Here is a 21,509-nt window from a genome sequence, read left to right on the forward strand (position 1 = left end):
AAAAAAAAAAAAAAAAAAAAAAAAAAAATACCTTTTAACTGATTTTTAAAGAAGGATACATACCTAGAGAAGGTTATCAATTCATCAGTCTTTTGATCAATGAGGGATGTGGGAAGTCGTAAGAGAAGTGTTTTTTTTTTTTTTTTCTATATTTGACCAGATTATTTGTATTCTGAGACTCATAGATGTGCTTTCTGGGAGGATGTTTATGGATATGTGGTTCAGTACTTCCTTTTTCAAAGGTATCAACCAGAGGGTGCCACTATATGTCAAGAGGTGGTGTGATGATCTGAGCAGGTGTCAGATTAAACATAAAAATTACCTAACATGGTTGTTTGAAATTTCTCTCTTCTTAGTCCTCCAAGAAGAATTTGGGTAGAATCGTGGATATAGGTTAATGCCCTTTTGTTTTCTTTGCAGACATTTATCCATGGAAATTCTCTTTTGCTTTCTAGTAAAACTTTAGGGATTATGGTACTCATGATGAAAGGTTGTTTTGTTTTGTTTTTTCACAAACCTAACTATTTGTTAATAAACATGGATGGAATGTCTACTACATTCTGATCTTTGGTATAAGCTGTGGCAAAAAAAAGTAAGTCATGATGTCAGTTTTGAGTCCTATGTTATAGTCTTATGGAAACAGAAACCGTGTAAACACAAGAGTTCAGTAGAATATTAGTCGGGCTACAGTGGATGTTTACATAAGATGTCTTGGGATCATGACAGAGGGAATACTAATGCTGCCAAATCTGCAGAGAAAGCATTCTTTTATATTTGTAATATATTCTTGAATTATAATGTGCATGCCTTCTATAATATGATTTACCCATATGGAATGTTCACAAAGAAACATTTTGTCCTACTACATGTGTGTTTCTGTCAGACTGACACAGACTGAATTAAATTTTTTCTGAGCAGCATTTGCTTATATATTTTGTGGTTCTACTTTTCTCACGTAGACCTGATTGCATAAGCATTCACTGGTGCACCTACAGTATTTATTCCAGTGGTTATAATGGGTTATAGACAACTTGACACAGATGGTTGCGGAATGCTTAAGAGTCCTCGTTCAGAGACTTGGTATAAATTTTTTAAACATCTGACTTTTTGAATTGTGCTTGTTTTAGAGAGTAGTAACTCTAGACAAAAATGGCACATTTTAGAGTTTTTCAGGATTACCATTCTTTTTTGATACCTACTTACTATGGATACTTTTCTAACCTAGGTATTTCATTATCCTGAACTTGTTCTGCCCCACACAGACCCTCTCATGTTTTGTTTTCCTTCCTTTTCCCCATTGAAACATGTCTGTTCTGTATTTCTTCAACCAAGTGTCTACATCTCTCACTACTACTTCTAATGATAATCCCCTTTGCTTATATGCAAAATGCTTCTTTATGTGTATTTTACCAGAAGGATTCATACACTAAATAAAGGGGGTTAAGAGGGAATCTTAGATAATAAGCAGTGCATTAAATTGAAACCTTCAGATGGCAGTTCATGTTTATTTTTTTCATTTGTTGCCAGCACCTGTCTGTTAACTACAAATAGGTCAAAATCAACCCATGGTGCTTACTGAAAGCATAGAAGGCTTGTTAGGGGAGGGGAGTTTTTTTAAACCAGCCATCTAAAATGATTCTGACAATTTGAGAGCCAGTCAAATTTATTAGTGTCTATAATAGTTGTAGTTTAAGTTCAATGAGAAAATACTGCGGAGAAAGCTGACTTTTGTTGCTTCGCAGATCACAGATCAGCCATTGAAAAAGTTGCATGCATACAAACTATACTGTAAACTCTGAAGACAGGTTTCACAACATAAGAATTCAGAAGAGTAGTTTTCAACGAGGCACCGCAATTACCTTTTTTAGTTTCCTGTCACTGATGTAACACATTACCACAAACTTAGTGGCTTAAAACAGTGCAGATATATTATTATCTTTCAAGGTGTCAGCATGACCATGTTCCTTCTGGAGCTCCAGGGGAAAATCCAATTTTTTTTTTTTTTTTTTAACTTTTTTTGTAAAGGCAGCCCACATTCCTTGGTTCATGGCTCTTTTCCATCTTCAAAGCCAGCAATGGCCAATTGAGTTGTTTTCATCTGTATCACTCTGACACTGACTCTCCTGCCTCTCTCATTCACTTATAGGTCTATGTGATTACATTGGCCCTCCCAGAAAATCCAAAATGACCTCCCATCTCAAAGTCAACTTATTGGCAACCTTAATTCCCTTTTGCCACATAATGTTACATATTTATTGGTTCTGTGGATTAGGACCTAGACACCTTTAGGGGGCTGTTTTTCTGTATACCACCTCACTTATAGAACCTGTGGGAAGAGGGAGGTGACTCAGATACTCATGTCTCACCCCAACCCTATCAAATTGCAGAGGAACAGGAGGGCAGGGCGATGGCACTCATAGAGGCCATTTCCATGAAGAGCAGAACCCAGGACCACACCCAGACTTGTATTCTCTGATCATGATGTTGATTGTACCATGGGGATCACTCACTAGTCTTAGAGTTCAAATGCAGCCCTGCTGTGGAGATTATGGCCATCTGCCTAATGAAGCAATTCGTATTTGAGGCGGTTCTGCTTAACTACAGTTAAGGAAATTAAGAGAAATTTGAAATTTTCAGATCAGTCATATTAAATAAAGCTTCCTATCTTCTTAGTACTCTCTTTGATGCTTCAAGTTAGAAAATTTAACACTTATATTTCAAAATTTTACCAGTTTTACTTACTCTACTTTAGAATCAGAATGATAATAGCATTTCTTTTTTTTTTTTTTTCGAGACGGGGTCTCACTCTGCTGTCCAGGCTGAACTGCAATGGTGCGGTCTCGGCTCACTGCAACCTCTGTCTCCCGGGTTCAAGCAATTCTCCTGCCTCAGCCTCCAGAGTAGTTGGGGTTACAGGTGCCCGCCACCATGCCTGGCTAATTTTTGTATTTTTAGTAGAGATGGGGTTTCACCATGTTGGCCAGGCTGGTCTCCAACTGCTGACCTCGTGATCCGCCCGCCTCGGCCTCCCGAAGTGCTGAGATTACAGGCATGAGCCACTGTGCCCGGCCTATAATAACATTTCTTAGTGAAACATTTATCTCAAGATAATGGAGATATAAATCTCAAATGAAATGAATTTTTATCCAGATGTTTTAAAATATTTACCATCAAATACAATTATAGGCACAGATAACTAACGGGTGCTATTAAGGTAGTAGAGAATTAAAAGTTACTTACATTTTCAAAATCATGCAAAACGCAATTTACATACTGTGATTATTTACCTGGCTAATTCTTTTTTGTTTGGTATGAAATTATTCTTGTCTGGGCTTAGCACTTTGTTAGTTACATGGGATACAAGAGTATATATAAAGTTAGTGTGAAAATTAAATTATAACACATCAAATGGAATGTGATTAAGATCATAATGGGCTGGAGTAGGGTCAGGAAGAGTTGAATAGATAAATTGGGACTTGAACTGAGCATTGCATTTTGGGTAGTAATTAATATTTAACTAAATATGATTTATGATGGTAGATCACAAGTAAATAATGATTTACTGTGATTTAAGTAAATCATAGAATAAACAAGTGAGTACTGTGTGCCAGACTGGCAAAAATAAGAGGAACATTAAAATTTAGGATTAAAATACAGTATGTCAGTGTGTTTAGAGGGCTGTACATTTAGATGTTTTAAAGGCTTATTTTTTCATCAAAGTGTTATAGGTCTATGAAATCTTGTTCTTAAAATGAAGGAACACTTTTCTGAAAAGACCCAACACAAGAAGAGATGGAAAATTGTTTCATATCATATGATTATTTCCCTGGCTAGTTCTTGTTTTCAAAGATTACTGTCTATCAGACTTTGTGCCTTAAACCAAACGGGCGACTTCATTTTTCCCCTCCCTGGGAGCGAAGTATGGAAAGGAACACAAAGTATCCACTACTGTCTCCTAGTGGACTAAACTAAAATGAGAGGAACAGTGGGAAGAAATAGATTAATAAAGACTACAGAAGGGGAGCTAAAAGAATTTGCCATAAATTGAACAGAGAGTTCACGCAAGCAAACCTCAGTAGATTGTAGAACTACATTCATGCCGTGGGAAATCTCGGAATGACTTAGCTATGACTTCTTTCCTGTTGGCATGGTGTCTTTTTCAGTAAACTCTTAAGGAAAACAAGCAAAAAGTACTACAACTTGATGATAAGGTGGGTGGGCAATATCCTGTATAGAAATGAAACTATGTTCTGGAAGAGTTGGATTTATTTCTGGACACCGACCTTTTTAAAAGCAATGCATCATTCTCCATCCAACAAATGCTGCCATAGCCAATAATATGTTGGCTTGTCCATTTTCGACTTGTAGTACAAAATAAATGAAAGCCAAGGACATTACAATTGGGAGGGAAAGAGGACTATTATTTAAAAGGCTTTTAAATGATGTCACTATATATTCTTTTAACAACATCCTCTAAAAGCCTTTGAAAAAATAGTCCCTTCCTCCCTCAGTTGTTAACAAAGACCATACTGGGGACAGCTCTTTAAAAGGCTGTTAAATGGTGATACTATATTTTTTAACATCAACATCATTTAGAAACCTTTTAGAGAACAGTTCTCTTCACCCACAACTAACAGAGGAGGGAAAACAGATGTGGGGAAGGGATTACTTTTTTAAAGGCCTTTGGATGGTACTACCAATAAATACAGCAATATTGTTATAAAAGCCTTTTTCCAATGATGATTCAGCTTTTTGATATGTACTTTTAACTTCATGACCCTGTGTTATCTGACAGATTGGTGTTTTAACGTTGCCTGAAAACTCAATTTACTAATAATCCCAATAATGCCTTTTATTGAACTTTCTGCAGTTTAAAAATCAATTTCACATATATGGCCTCATTTGATCCTCACGACAACTCAGTGAAACAGACAGGATATGTTTAATTAGCCCCATTTTACAGAAGAGGAAAACAGAAGCTCTGAGGTCGTGATTTAGCTAAGGTCTCACCATTTAACGTGGCTGAGTTCAAACTATAACCGAGATTGTTTGATATCTGGTCTCATACCCCCTGCAGTTTTCTGGGGGTACCTTCATTGCTTTTTTTAAAAAGTGGTATTCATCATCAGTCTTTTCAACATGTCCAAATACTGAGTTAATTCCTTACATTTAGTGTAAAAGAGGGATTCTGTCATTTCGGTACTAAAGATAGATATCTAGTAGAAATTTTATTAACAAATAATCCTGAGGAAGTAAAGAAGTGTGAACTGTTGTCTCAAGGTGTGGTTGTCCCCTGTGATGTGGCATTCAGACTTTCCCTGAGATTCCTTTGCCTTATGATGTATACTTATAAAATTATCACTTGAAATCCACTTTCAGACATGCAGTTTATTAAATAACTAATATTTTAAAGACAATTCTAATCTCATTTTATGGATTTGTTTTTAAAAGTTGTTTGTTAAGGATGTCGATTATAATTAAGACCACATTCAAAAACGTTTCCTCCACTGTCATTAATCTTTGGAAAGAAATAATAAATGCTAGTTCTTTCCACTTTGTGTAGTTCCCTGAAGGAGAGAAAAACTCCCCACGAGCTTGCATGACTAACCTTTACTTTCCTTTATCGTAAGGAACATTTTGTGTTTATTGGAAAAGGAATTATAGCTTATTGCTTGACAGAAATGACACTGAAGAATATTATATTTCAGTCTTAGCTCTGCCACTATTTTTTCTCTTATGCTAATAAACGTTGTCTTTAATAAAAATTAAAGAAGGAGACTTTCACCAGCAACACACTCTCACATGCAGTGTTGCACTGACTCCTCAAAAGAATCCTATCAATTAGGTACAAATACAAGCACAGAGAAGTTAAATGATTTTCTTCTCATCAAATAGCTTGAAGGCCTTCTAACTTAAAATCCAGTGTTTTCCTTCGTACCACTGCCAGCTGTAATTCTGCCACACGAAAAGGAAACTAACCATTCTTACTTCTGAAGAAAAGTGCTTCATCCTTCATATGTTAAAAATAGGTATAGCCTGAGAAGACCTGGCCAGTGCCACAGTGCAAGAGTGAGGCTCAATCCCAGGACTTGACCCGGAAGAGCCATGCAGCCAGGTGCCTTTGCCATGAAGAAAACCAGGCCTTGTGTAGTAAATCACATTCTCTCCATCCCCACCTCCTCACTGAAAATTTTAAAATACTACACTCAGATCAAGGGGAATAATGTTTATATAAGCAAGTGTGTGTGTATGTGTGTCTGTCTGTTCTGTCCTATCATCTCAGGGAACCCATTTCCCCGTCCTTGCCCTGCATCAGGAAATTCTCAGCAACTTGTGGTACCTGGAACTGGCATCTAGGATGTATAAGGATCCTTTTCCCTTCTGTCAGATTCGAAGAAAGCATCTGTAGTTTAAAATCACTATACCCATAATAAAATTCCCTTTCCAATTTGTATGTCTACTAAGACATACTTCTTTCCTTATCTCCAGGACCTCTTCTAGGTGACAGCCACATCCTTCATCAAGGGGGATCCATGTCCCTAAGTCCCAATTCACTCAAATGCAAGGCAACACAGCCAGCTTTTAGAGGCCACAGTCCCATCTCTGAGATATGTAGAACAGCTTACGGTTTCCCTTATACACTTTTGTAAGGTTCATGGCCTAGCTTTTCTCTGAGAATCTCCATTTGGATCTTGAAGTCCTTTTGTAAATCTGTTCAGTATGGCCTCATTCATAATGGCTGATAATTCTGTCTTTGACGAAATCATTGTTACTACCAAGATTGTTTGTGTGAAGCTCAGCTGTTCCTTTTAGGCCATTCTGCTTTCATCCTCATCTTCCTTCCTTTTATGGGGCCCATTCCATCTTCCTATTCCCTCTTCCCTTCCTTGTCATTCTTATCTTTGGATCTCTTAATCACTTATCCATATTCAGTGAAGATCTTAGTATTTCATACATAATCTCTCTGGCCCACCATCATCTTGGGGAACTGCAGTGTTCATATTCATAACTTGTGCAACATGTAACCTCACAGTGTCTTGATCTGTTCAATTCTAGTAACTTCACCTGCACTGAACTTCAGTTTCTCATCCTTTCAATTCTGAAATCTTACTCCCTTACTTGTGCCTATCATGCTCCTCAGGCCCTTCATGCCTCCAGCTGTTTATATTTAGCCTAGATTTAAAACAGCCCTGAAAGATAGGTGCTAGTGTCCCCATTTCACAGACTTGAAAATTGAGATCCCTTCAGCTTAAGTAACTTTTCTGGTGTTACAGGGCTAGTAAGACATGCCCTATGTATAAAACCAATTTCAGCTCAAATCTGTTTAGTTTCAAAGCCCTGCGTTTCCCACCACACCTCACTGCTGAGTATATGAAGGAGTTATACAACTCCAAGAGAATTATTTTGTATAGCAGCTTATGGTACAGCTCAGAGTATAATGATTCTAATGACGAGGGCAAATTAGAGGGACCTTGTATAGTATAAGCAAGAGAAGTCATCAGGGAGCAAAAGGTGGGAAGGGGACACCAAATTGTTATGGTTGCCTGAGAGGGGCTTTTCTTTCCTTTCCTTTTTTTTTTTTTTTTTTTTTTTGAGACAGAGTCTTGCTCTGTCGCCAGGTTGGAGTGTGTTCTGTCGCCAGGCTGGAGTGCAATGGTGCGATCTCAGCTCACTGCAACCTCTGCCTCCCGGGTTCAAATGATTCTCCTGCCTCAGCCTCCTGAGTCGCTGGGATTTCAGGCGTGCACCACTACGCCCAGCTAATTTTTGTATTTTTAGTAGAGATGGGGTTTCACCATACTGGTCAGGCTGGTCTCGAACTCCTGACCTCGTGATCCATCCACCTTGGTCTCCCAAAGTGCTGGGATTACAGGCGTCAGCCGCTGCGCCCGGCTGGGACTTTACTTTTCTTATATTTTCATACTATTTAAATTATTTTCAATAAACGTATAATACTTTGGTAATTAGAAAAGATTTAAAAATATCTTCAGTGTTAATGAAGACTTGAATTAAGCTGGTGGTAGAGGGACAGAAAAGAGGAAATGAATGCAGGAGACAGTGAATTTGTTTTCTAATTAATGTGAGGATGTCAAAGATAATGCCAAAGTTCTGAACTTGGTTATAATGGGAGAAAACACTAGCATTTTCTTTTTTATATTATATTGTTGATCTTGTGAATGAAAAAGCAGTGGAACCACTAAGATCACGTAATTATCACATCTGTCAAATCATAGCTTAACAATGCATACTTGTTTTGGGCTTCTGTAAAATGCTCCGGGTTCTAATGAAATTTGTTATAACCAGTTACTGAGAACTTCATGCTGAACACTTTACAAATCAAATTCAGTTTGTTTTTATTAGTACTCTTAAACCAAAAGTCAGAAAAGAAATATAAAAGGAATAGGAGAGCATATCTATGAATAGTATAACATATCTATCTTCATCGTTCTGGTTCTGGTACTATTTACCATGTACATGATCAATAAAAAAATATAGACAGCATTCTGGCTTTCAGATGTATAAAAAAGCAGTAAATGTATTGATAGTGAAGTTTATTGATCTGTCTTTGGGGAGGGGAAAGAATGGGATATTAATTTCCTTATCTCAAAACCATTGTAAATTGAATATATCCTATACCAGGGATCGGCAAACATTTTTTGTAAAGGGCCAGGTAGTAAAGATGTTCAGCTTTACAGGCCACAACCACTCAACCCTGCCATTTTAATGCAACAGCAGCCACAGATAATACGTAAATAAATGAGTGTGTCTGTGTTCCAATAAAGCTTTATTTATAGATACTAAAGTGAATTTCATATCATTTTAATGTTACAGTCATATTGCTTTTGATTTTTCAACCATTTAGAAATACAAAAGTCATTATTAGTGAACAGGCATTGCAAAACTAGGCAGTGGACCAGATTTGGCCTACAAGCATGGTTTGCTGGTGCCTGCTTAATACTAAGCATGAATTAAGATGCTCATTAAATATGTGTTCATTATGTGTTCAAGTATTTCCACAAATATGTTTTTAATATATATTATTACCAAAATAAGTGGTGAGAAAGTCTTATGTGTTTTATAATGTATACTGATTACTAAAATAAAATATGAGAAATTATCATAAATTCCTATATCAAAATTTATATGCATGAGGAAGAAGTTATCTTTAGTATTAAAAAGTATTTATTTGAAGTAATATTTGCTGGAAGATTCAAATGTATTTCTTTGAGTCTGTGCTTATATGTAAGAGTTAAGCAAATTTGCCCTTTACTTTTGCTAATCCTATACTAGGTCAATACTAGGTTGATGGTAGCCTCAATGAAATGGATTGAAGGTAAAATCAAGACCCACTTTCTACAGTCTGTAGGATAAATAAGACAATACTGTGACTTTATGCATTACGAATCTTATCAATTGAGACATACATTGGTTTTAAAAGTACTACTGTTAAAGATGAAGCTGAGCCTCTGTTTATAGCTATTTTCTTACCTCATCATTTTTATAAATTATATATCTAAATAGATACTGATGTAAAGTAAGCCACACAAAACTAGATACAAAGAGCATTTTATATACTGCAGATTTTCATATTTTTGAAATTCAAAACCAGAATGGATTGATAATACTTAATGACTGACTAACTAAATGTGGATTAAAGCATAAAAGGCTGGAAAACATTGTTTTCATAAAGCTTTACATGGAAATGTCATCTTTGAAATAGTAATGTGGGTGCTGAACAAGGTTTATTCTAAGGCACTTACTTGATATTCCATGTTTTATTTTTCAAATCTCATTTTAAATTTTATAATTCAATCATTTTGAACAGCTACGTTCAAAAGAAGTTTTACAACTTTAATCTTAATAATCTCAAAAAAAAAGCAGACATGCTATGTCATAAAATAACTATTAGTGACTAGTTTGTATCCTATAAATCTAACTTGAGTTGATAATATGGTCCATTACCAGCTAACTGCACAGAGTATTTTTCATTTTACACTCTTCAGTTACTTTTTAGTGAAGTGTTAAAAAATATGAAGCTTTTCTCCTCTCTAAAATTGCACGCTGTCTGTCTGTTATTAGGGAGATAACAGCTCTTATAAATGTTTCAGTAAGCGCTAAGTAGACAGTTATGTGCACTCTCATTCCACGCTTATTTGCTTACTGTAATAAACGGATAAAATATGTGTGGTTTGTCTCTGTGTATCTACAGGCATCATGAGTCACATAGATTTCCTTTAGAAATAATGTTGTGTCTGCAGAATTGATTGCTTATTTTCATAAACCATCTAAAGGTACACAAACGACTTTTATTATTTAAACATACACTGTGTAAAGATTTGTAGAGGATTATCTCATTGTTACTTGATGCTTTTTGTTCTGTTAACTCTTGGGAGAGGCTTGTTATTTTATAGTTCCTGCAGTTACTGAACTAATTACTTCCTCAGGAGCCATAGTGAAGATGACCCGTATCATTTGCTTATAATGCAGCTAAGTTTTTAATTCTTTGAACATTGGTCGTTAAACAATTAAATCAAAACTAATGTTTTCAAACATTGTCTTTCATACTATCCTGTTTATACAAGTTTTAATAAAATAATACACTTAAAAGTAGACATTTCAAGGATTAGTGTTTGTATTATAGAAGTCCCTCAATAAGCTGTTCTTTGTGCATTTAAGAAATGTAGGCCGGGCGCGGTGGCTCGCGCCTGTAATCCCAAAACTTTGGGAGGCCGAGGTGGGTGGATCACCTGAGGTAGGGTGTTCGAGACCAGCCTGGCCAACCTGGGGAAACCCCGACTCTACTAAAAGTACAAATATCAGCCAGGTGTGGTCGCGAGCGCCTGTAATCCCAGCTACTTGGGAGGCTGAGTAACGAGAATCGCTTGAACTCGGGCGGCAGACGTTGTAGTGAGCCAAGATTGTGCCACTGCACTCCTACCTGGGCAACAAGAGTGAGACTCCATCTCAAAAAAAAAAAAAAGAAATGTACTTTTTTATTTGTTCACAATTTTATGTAATAGAAAATTCAAGTTATATCCTAAAACCAACAAATATTAAAATATAAGATCTCCACATGTCACCACAGTGTGTTCCTGTAAGGCTGTAGTATTTTTAAGGACACTGTTATAATTGAGCACTCAGTGTTAAAGTGTAGTTATGACCAACACTCGAGGTATATTATTTGCAAATTTCCATAAACATTTAAAATAGTAAAATTATGCTTTGAGTTCTGAGAAAGGGTAAAATTAGGTTTTATACATTGAGCATAAAAATGAGAAGTAGATGGGAAGACAGGCAATAAACATAACAAACAAATAAATTGTATATTGTGTTAGAGAAGGTATTGTCTATAAAAAAGGAAAAAGGAAAGCAGAAGGGAGGGATGCAAATGGGTTAAACCTCACTAAGAAGGTAATATCTGAGGAGACATACTAGAACTGAGCTGTGGGGGGTCTCTGGAGAAAGTGCCTTCCAGGTCGAGGGTACAGGGAATAACCTATAGTGGGACCGTTACTAGTATGTGAAAGGAATAGCAAGGAAGTCAGGGTGATGAGTAGAATAAACAGTGAGTTCAAGAGTAATAGGAAATGAGATCAAGGAAATGGAACAGGGATCCTGGCCATTGGCGGGTTTTGAGCAGAGGGGTAACATGATGTAACTTTTTTTTTCTTTAAACTTTTATTTTAGGTTCAGGGGTACACATGCAGGTTTGTTTTATAGGTAAACTCATGTCACGGAGTTTGGTGTACAAATTATTTCATCACCCCAGTGCATGATGTAACTTTGACTGATACATTCTAGCTACTGTGTTCGGGATAGACTAACAGCAATTCAGTCTATGTTCAATAGGATGCAGGGGTAGGAGCAAAGAAACCAATTAGGAGGCTCTTGGAATAATCCGGATAATAGATGGTGGTGGCTCAGACCAGGCTGGTAACAGTGGTAGTAGTGAGAAATAGCCAGATTAATTCATTAAAATAACTGGGTTTTTATCCATAATGACTCCCTCAGGTGTCAGCTATGACTTTTGTGTTCTTCTAGTCCACTGAGCCTGCTTCTGTCATGGCATTTATCACACTAGTTGATTTACTTTGTTTTCCCAGGCTAAACAATAAACTTCTTGAGGACTAGGATACTTCATCTTTGTCTCTGTATCATACTCCTTAGCACAGGGCTGGTACAACTCATTGAATAAATGTTAGTTACATGAAAGCATGAATTAATACATTAATGGTGAGTAATGATTAATGATTAGTAGTTACTTTGTGTTTGAAATAACGGTGTTCTTATTGGACAGAGAGCTGTGAAATACCTAATTCTTGCACATTACCACCTTTCTCCCCAAGATGCCCAAGGGATACATAGGGTCAGAGGACAAATAAAGGCAAAGTCGTACTTTGTTATCAGAGTGGACCTTGCTCTCTAACCACAATACAGAACTCCAGTGAGTTAGGATGGCCCACATCAAGGACTCAAGGTTCTTTTCTATTAAAGGTAGGATTAAGTAGCCTTGATCCAAAACAAATTATTAGTTGAATCACATGAAATTGATAATTTTACTGTTTTTGACCTACACATATGGCAGATACATATGGGTCAATCTAATCAAAATCCTTACCTGAGTCTCTGATCTCCTGGTTCCATGTCTACCAGCACTTTAGAGAAAGTGGGGCAAAGGGGCATTCTCCCATTACAAGCTTATTTCCCCTTCCAATTAGTGTCCTGAAATCTGACTAATCCCAACCAGTAGTAGAATGGGGGAGATAGATGATAGAATCCCAATTTGAACTGGGTTAAGCAGTAAATAAATAAATAGGAAATTACAGCTAGAGTTCAGAGAAAACAACTTCAACAAGGACAGGAATGTGCCTGGGCCTCAAGAACCATCCAGATCAAAGTTACCAGCTAGTCTGTCTGTCTCTCATCTATGCTTTTCTTTGAAATTTGCTTCATTATTTTTTTCTCACTGAACAATGTGGCAGGAAATGTGGCCACAGACAAAAATTAGAGTTTTAAATCTCAGAATATTAACTGCTTGAGAGAGTCTGGCTCAAATTTCCTAGGAAAGGAATCCTAGGAAAGGAACTCATTGGGCCAAATGTCCATCCCTGAACCAGTTAACTGCAGCCGGTCATGAGGCGGCATTAGAACTTGCCAGCTCCATCATGTGCTGAATGTGTCAAGGTTTCTAGAAAATAGTAGGGTGTGTTGGGCTGACAATCCCATACATAACCACTATAGAGTGAAGAAGCGTTGGGGGCAAAGCTTCCTCACAAGGCCAGTGCTTAGTCTTGAACCAAATAAAAGCAATTCTGAAACAATGAATTCTTATTCTGCATTGTCATTGGACTTACTCGACACTTTGTTGTCGGCTATCAGAACATTTCCTGGAAACCCACAGGAAAAATTAAAGTCATAGCATGGATTTTCATAAAGGAAAGCCAAAAGAAAAAAAGTAACCTCTACTATGTAAAGTTATATTCTGATTAGTAAAGCCACTAGCCTGTATGGCACCATTGTGCAGATTCCAAAAAGTTTCCCTTGAATGTAAGCTGGATTTTAGCTCTTATCCACCCTTTCAGTCAGTTGTCACTGCACAGATGTATATGGTGGTCTAAGTGTTAGCTGTTTGAAATAAGTGGCTCTGGGAATTGTTAAATTTTTTTTTTTTTAATCAAGCATCAAGAACGGTAAAGAGTCTGAGATGTTACCCTACTTACAGGCTAACTAGTTAATCTGCAACAATTTCATGAATGCTGGTAGAAGACACAAGACTCCTCAGTCAGAGACAAAGGACAATTTGTTACAGCAGCAGCAGTAGCCAAAGTAGCATCATTTGCATCACTTCTCTGAGCCCCACATGCTGAAGGCTAGGTGAAGCCTGCACATGCAATGTGTTGCTTTACAGGAGGCTAACCTGATCAGAGTAAACAGACAACCTAAGGAATGGGAGAAAATGTTTGCAATCTGTCCATCTGACAAAGTTCTAATATCTAGAATCTACAAGGAACTTAAGCAAATTTACAAGAAAAGAATCAAACAGTCCCATCAAAAAGTGGGCAAATGATATGAACAGACACTTCTCAAAAGAAGACATTTATGTGGCCAACAAACATATGAAAAAAAGCTCATAATCACTGGTCATTAGAGAAACGCAAATCAAAACCACAATGAGATACCATCTCGAGCCAGTTAGAATGGTGATCATTAAAAAGTCAGGAAGCAACAGGATGCTGGAGAGGATGGGGAGAAATAAGAACACTTTTACACTGTCGGTGAGAGTGTAACTTAGTTCAACCATTGTGAAGACAGTGTGGCAATTCCTCAAGGATCTAGAACCAAAATACCAGATACCCATAGACTTATTACCATCCATTTTGACCTCAGCCCATTCCCACTTACTCGTACATATACCCGGCACCCAAAGGAAAAACCCCAGGAACACAAAGAATGGAGATTACAACTAACTACTCTATCCTCCATCCTCATAATAGACCCATCATCCGCCACATCATGCTCTCATAAAGCCCATTGCAGCCGTATAATAATTCACGAACACAACCATACTTCATTTCATCAATAGCAAGAGACCTGAAGCCACCCCAAGATGTGCGCATCAATGATACGACTGATACAAAAAATGGTGGGCACATATACACCAATCAAGGCTATATCTATGCACATTAACACTACAAATAGGATAAGTTTACATTTACCTTTGACATAGGAGACCTATAAGAGAGAAACTATGAGTCTACGGCAACTATCATTCTCTAGACACAACTAAACTGGCCGGGACAGCGAGAACACCAAAACCAGCCGCATAGATTCCCCACGACACTCATAGCCACACAAACTCAGACACGAGCAGGCGGGAGGCTTGAACCAATGACTACGATTGAATACAAACCTACAACCGCGGACTGGCGGGAGCGATCACAAAAACAAAGCCGGCCTGTCGGGGGTTTGGGGGCTAGGGGAGGGATAGCATTAGGAGAAATACCTAACATAGATGGCAGGTTGATGGGTGCAGCAAACCACCATGGCACGTGTATACCTATGTAACAAACCTACACATTCTGCGCATGTTTCCTAAAATTAAAATATTAAAAAAAAAAAAAAAAAAAAAAAAGATTCTAGGTTTTTATCAGAGGACTGTTAGCAAATCTATGCAGCCTTTGCCCCAGAGGGAGATTTTATCTTCCTAATCCTGGACAACAAACAAACAAATCTATCACCTGCCCCAGAGGGAGGCATCACCTCTGTCTTCCAAAGGCTGTTTGCTGTAGAAATATCTTTGAAAAGAGCTTCAGAAGCAAAGTTGCTAATGTTTCTGCTCAGAAGACGTGGGACCTGTAGAGCCCTTTTTGGCACCAGGGACCCGTTTTGTGGAAGACACTTTTTCCATGGACCATTGGGAATACGGGGATGGTTCTGGGATGAAACTAACTGTTCCACCTCAGATCATCAGGCAGGCATTAGATGCTCATCAGGAGCGTGCTGCCTAGATCCCTTGCATGTACAGTTCACAGTAGGGTTTGCACTCCCATGAGGATGTAATGCCACCGCTGATCTGACCGGAGGCAGAACTCAGGCGGTAATGCTTGCTCTCATCAGCCGCTCACCTCCTGCTGTGTGGCCGGATTCCTAACAGCCCATGCCCTGGTACAGGTCCATGGCCCAGGGACTGGGGACCCTCTGCTGTAGAGAATTCTTTCCAACAACAAGGGAAGGAATGTGGAATGGCAAGGATCGAACATTTGTGCCCTTAGATCAGGGGTCAGCAAACTTTTTTTTTTTTTTTTTTTTGAGACAGAGTCTCGCTCTGTCGCCCAGCTGGACTGCAGTGGCCGGATCTCAGCTCACCGCAAGCTCCGCCTCCCGGGTTTACGCCATTCTCCTGCCTCAGCCTCCCGAGTAGCTGGGACTACAGGCGCCAGCCACCTCGCCCGGCTAGCTTTTTTGTATTTTTTAGTAGAGACAGGGTTTCACCGTGTTAGCCAGGATAGTCTCGAACTCCTGACCTCGTGATCCGCCCGTCTCGGCCTCCCAAAGTGCTGGGATTACAGGCTTGAGCCACCGCGCCCGGCCAGCAAACTTTTTTTGTAAAGGTACCAGATAGTAAATGTTTTAGGTATTACAACTACTCACCTCTGCCATTGTAGAGTAAAAAAGCAGTCAAGGACAGTATGTAAATGAATGAGTATGGTTGTGTTCCAGTGACATTTTTAAAAAATAGGCAGTGTTTGGGTGAGGGAGAAAGGACAAGATGGAGGAAGGTGAACAAGAAGGCACAATCCATGTTGCTTCTGGGTTCTTCCTCACCAACTTTCCCGCGTGCGGGAAAATGCAGCCCGCGCCCAGGAAGATGCAGATCAACCGAGCATGTGCCAGGTGAGGTCAATCCGAAGAGATCGAAACTTACCCGGCCACGGCTATGGAGACGCCCCTATCACGCCCTTATCCCGCCCACTGCCCGCCCCCTTCCAGTACCAATGCATAAAAGTCCACCCCGGGCAGGAGCCGGGGTGACTTCTTCGGCCCCCCCACCCCCCGGCATTCGTGGACCGGAGAACCTCACCCGAGAGCGCTGGCACAACTTCCCTGGCCCCATACCTGAGGACCGGAGAACCTTGCCCGAGAGTGTGTGCATATTTGCAATAAAGGGCTGCTGCTTTCTTATGTACTTTGGCCTCATGTTTAATTAGCTCTCCTAAATTAAGTTACATCAAATTAAATTAAGACAGGCAGCAGGCCATATTTGGCTTGTTGGTTATAGTTTGCAACCTCTGCGCTACATCTATTGTGTTTAGACTTATTAAATCTTCCCTTTTTCTTAAACCCTCATTTTCAGAGCCCAAATCTAGATTACTTTATAATTAATTTATGTTTTATCTTTTTTTGCATCTAATAAATCATTGGTGTCTATAAAATATGAAGTCAAGAACGCCATTTGCAATGTTGAGCATCCTAGAATGTAAGCAGCCACGGATCTCATATATATTTCTGGAATATTGATACCTGGTCTGATGTACAAAATATTGAACTAAAGTCTTAATATATATTAGTATTAATATAATATTGGATTAAATGTATTATATATGGAAGTAGTTGAAGGATTTATGGAACCCACTGGGTTTATTGAACAAAATATCACCTATGTATTTTATCTAGATGCTGGAGAAGGTTGGCTTAATATGACTTGTATAAACTTAGGAAACAAGGGTAAAAAAGTAATCAAACATTTTCTTTTTCTTTTTTTTTTTTTGAGACTGAGCCTTGCTTCATCACCCAGGCTTGAGGACAGTGGCAGCATCTCAGCTCACTGCAACCTCCGCTTCCTGGGTTCAAGCAGTCCTCCCACCTCAGCCTCCCAAGTATCTGGAATTACAGGTGCATGCCACCACACCCAGCTAATTTTTCCATTTTTAGTAGAGATGGGGTTTCACCATGTTGGCCAGGGTGGCCTCAGACTCCTGACCTCAAGTAATCCGCCCGTCTTGGCCTTCCAAAGTGCTGTGATTACAGGCACGAGCCACTACACCTGGCTATGTTTTCATTTATTACCTTTCTGTAGTTAAACAAGTATATATTATTACCATGAAGTGTCCTTTATGATCCTGTTTATTGTGAAAGAGTGTGTAGACCTCTGGGAATTACCACAAATAACCTTTGGAGGTTGTAAGGGAGGACCTTTTTAGATGGTGAATTCATTAGAGAATGCTTTTTGCCTCAAACTTGGTTGAATGTGGAAAGAATGAATGGAGAGAATTATACTGTTTTTTTTTTTCTTTACTCATCCCTTAACATATGTTTTGACAATTATAATAAAGCTGTAGACTTTTGAGACAAAGTTGAAAACATAAAATAAATGTTTGGACCATATGTCCTAGGATTAGACAGAGAGAAAGAATCAGTGAGTCTGCCAAGGCTTCATGGCTCTTAAATGACCAAAGGCGTACTTCTAACCACCTTGTATGATATCTGCAGTACTAATTCCTGGCCACTGTGAACCAGACCTTTGTTTCTGTTCTGCTCTAGTCCCACTCCTCTACCCTTGCCTTTCTCCAACTTTCAGATAGTCTTCCCTTTTACATTACAGTTTCGGCTTTCTTTCCCTAATATGTGGGCCAACTTTTTATGTATTTTCACAGAGATAAAGCTTGTTATACCAACATTTATTTAATGATTTGATGACAAATATGTTTGTGGAACAATGTAGAATAAAAGTAAGACCTGGTCACTGTCTCCAATATGCTTATCATTAAGGAAATAAACATGTAACACTGAAAAATATAATTAGCCAGATAAGAGCTTATATTTAAGATTGATTATCATAGCCTCAGTAGCATGGGAATTGATGGGGAAAAAGAAGATTTTTGCTGAGTATAAATCCATAACTATAAAATATATAGCTCTGGAGTCATCCCAGTGCAGCCTTGGTGCCATGTGCATGTTGGACAGTCCCAGCCCACCTTGATCTCTAGTACTTGTAGCCTTTTTCTTTCAAGATGCCTGAGAAAGTGCACGTGAAGAGGAGGAGGTGGAATCTTGCCTTTCAGGGAGATATTGGCCAACTCATGTCTCTCGTCATCAATACCTTCTATTCTAATGAGGAGATTTTCCTTCAGGAATTGATCTAATGTTTATGATGCATTGGACAAGATTTGCTGTGAGAGCCTTACAAACCCTTCCAAGTTGGACAATGGTGAAGAGCTGGAAATTGACATAATCCCCAACCCATGGTAATGGTTCCCAAATTAGGAGATCAGCCTTGGTCATGTCAATGCCTGTGTCTACCGAAGTCAAAGTACATTCCCTGGTACTAAAGAATTTATGGAGGCTCTTCAGGGTAGTGCAGGTATCTCCATGTTTGGGCAATTTGGTGCCGCCTTTTTTTCTGCCTACCTTGTGGCAGAGAAAGTAGTTGTGATCACAAAGCACAACAATGATGAAGAGTATGCCTGGGAGTCTCCGCTGGGGGTTCCTTCACTGTATGTGCTGACCATGGAGAGCCCATTGGCAGGGGTACCAAAGTGACCCTCCACCTTAAAGAAGACCAGACAGAGTACTTAGAAGAGAGGAAGGTCAAAGAAGTAGTGAAGAGCACTTCCATTTCATAGGCTGTCCCATTACCCTTTCTTTGGAGAAGGAAAGAGAGAAGAAAATCAGTGATGACAGGCAGAGGAAGAGAAAGGTGAGAGAGAAGAGGAAAATAGGCCAGGCACAAAGGCTCATGCCTGTAATCCCAGTACTTTGGGAGGCTGAGGTGGGCAGATCGCTTAAACTCAGGAATTTGAGACCAGACTAGCCAACATGGTGAAACGCCGACTCGATAAAAAATACAAAAAATTAAGCGGGCATGGTGGTGCGCACCTTAGGTCCCAGCTACTTGTGGGGCTGAAGTGGAAGGATCCACCAGGGGGCGGAGGTTGCAGTGAACTGAGATTATACAACTGCACTCCAGCCTGGGTGACAGAGTGTTACACCATCTCAAAACAAACAAACAAAAACAACCAAAAAACAGAAGATAGAGATGATGAGAAAAAGTCCAAGATTGAAGATGTGGGTTCAGATGAAGAAGATGACAACAGTAAGGATAAGAAAAAGAAAACCAACAAGATCAAGGAGAAATCATTGATTGGGAAGAATTAAACAAGACCAAGAACATTTGGATCAGAAACTCTGATGACATTCACCCAGGAGGAGTATAGAGAATTCTACAAGAGCTTCACCAGTGACTAGGAAGACCATTGGGCAGTCAAGCATTTCTTTGTGGAAGGTTCGTTGGAATTCAGAGCATTGCTATTCATCCCTTGTTCGGATCCATTTGACTTCTTTGAGAATTAGAAGAAAAAAGAACAACAAACTCTGTGTCCATCGTGTGTTCATCATGGACAGCTGTGATGATATTGGAGTATCTCAGCTTTAATCCTTGATGTGGTTGACTTAGGATCTGCCCCTGAACATCTCTCAAGAAATGCTCCAACAGAGCAGAATCTTAACAGTCATTCACAAAAACACTGTTAAGAAGTGCCTTGAGCTGTTCTCTGAGCTGGCAGAAGACAGGGAGAATTGCAAGAAATTCAATGAGGCCTTATCTAAAAATCTAAAGCTTGGGCCAGTTGTGACGTCTCACCCCTGTAATCTCAGCACTTTGGGAGGCCAAGGCAGGAGGATCGCTGGAAGCCAGGAGTTTGATACCAGCTTGGGCTGCAAAGCAAGACACTATCATAACAAAAAATTTAAAAAATTAACCCAGCATGGTGGTATACACCTGTAGTCCAAGTTACCTAAAAGGCTGAGGCAAGAGGATCACTTGAGCCCACAAGTTCCAGGCTGCAGTGAGCTGTGATTGCACCACTGCACTCCAGCCTGGATGACAGAGTGAAACCCTTATCTATAAAAATTCGATAAATAAAATTTTAGAATTTTAAAAATTAAAATCTAAAGCTTGGAATCCACAAAAACTCCACTAGCCAGCGACGCGTGTCCTAGCTGCTGCAGTATCACACTTCCCAGTCTGGAGATGAGATGACATCTGTGTCAAAATATGTCTCCTGCGTGAAAGAGACACAGAAATCCATCTATAGCATCACTGGTGAGAGCAAAGAGCAGGTGACCGGCTCTGTGTTTGTGGAGCAAGTGCAGAAGTGGGCCTTTGAGTTAGTATATATGGCCAAGCCCACTGATGAGTACTGCATGCAGTAGCTCAGGGAGTTTGATGGGAAAAGCCTGGTCTCAGTTACCGAGGAGAGTCTGGAGCTGTCTGAGTGAACTGAGATTGCGCCACTGCACTCCAGCCTGGTGACAGCGAGACTCCGTCTCAAAAAAGAAAGAAACAGAAGAGTTTTGAAAATAGTTTTCATTCAAGGAAAACCTAACCTTAGAAGTGAAAGTGATTTGAAAACTTAAAATACTAGATTGTTGTTATCATCATCAGAAGGTTTAAGTAGAATGAATAAGCCAGTAGCCCTATTATTTTATATAATCAAAATTTTAAATTTAGCTAATTGTTATTATATTTTACAAATAAACTTTCCCGTAAGTTTTTATGATTATTATTTTATTATTTTTTTAATTATTATTATTTTTTTTGAGACAGGATCTTGCTCTGTCACCCAGGCAGGAGTTCAGTGACCTAATCATGGCCCACTGCAGCCTCAACTTCCTGAGCTCAAGCAATCCTCCCACCTCAGCCTCCTGAGTAGCTGGGACTACAGGCGCATGCCACCACACCCAGCTAATTTTTTGCATTTTTTGTAGAGACAGGATCTCGCCATGTTGCCCAGGCTGGTTCTCAAACTCCTGGGCTCAAGCAATCCTCCTACCTCAGCCTCTCGAAGTGCTGGGATTAGAGGTGATGATTATTTTAAATTGCCCACATTTTTTGTCGAGCTTTTGGAGAAAGAATATTATGTTTTAATGATGCTTAGAAGGCATGATGTATCATTTTGTATATATGATATTTAACTCTTGGATTTTTGTTGAACTTTAAATCATTACTA

General features: G+C 39.0%; 1 protein-coding gene and 1 pseudogene across 1 annotated transcript in view; both read left to right on the forward strand.

The window, feature by feature from the left end:
- Positions 1 to 21,509, forward strand: part of AP3B1 (adaptor related protein complex 3 subunit beta 1) — a 306,794-nt gene that overhangs the window by 247,345 nt on the left and 37,940 nt on the right. The gene's annotated exons all lie outside the window — the stretch shown is intronic.
- LOC108544424 (heat shock protein HSP 90-beta-like) lies at positions 18,513 to 20,778 on the forward strand (annotated as a pseudogene).

This window comes from Rhinopithecus bieti, unplaced genomic scaffold, assembly GCF_001698545.2.
Source record: "Rhinopithecus bieti isolate Rb0 unplaced genomic scaffold, ASM169854v2 scaffold_26302, whole genome shotgun sequence".
Lineage (NCBI taxonomy): Eukaryota > Metazoa > Chordata > Mammalia > Primates > Cercopithecidae > Rhinopithecus > Rhinopithecus bieti.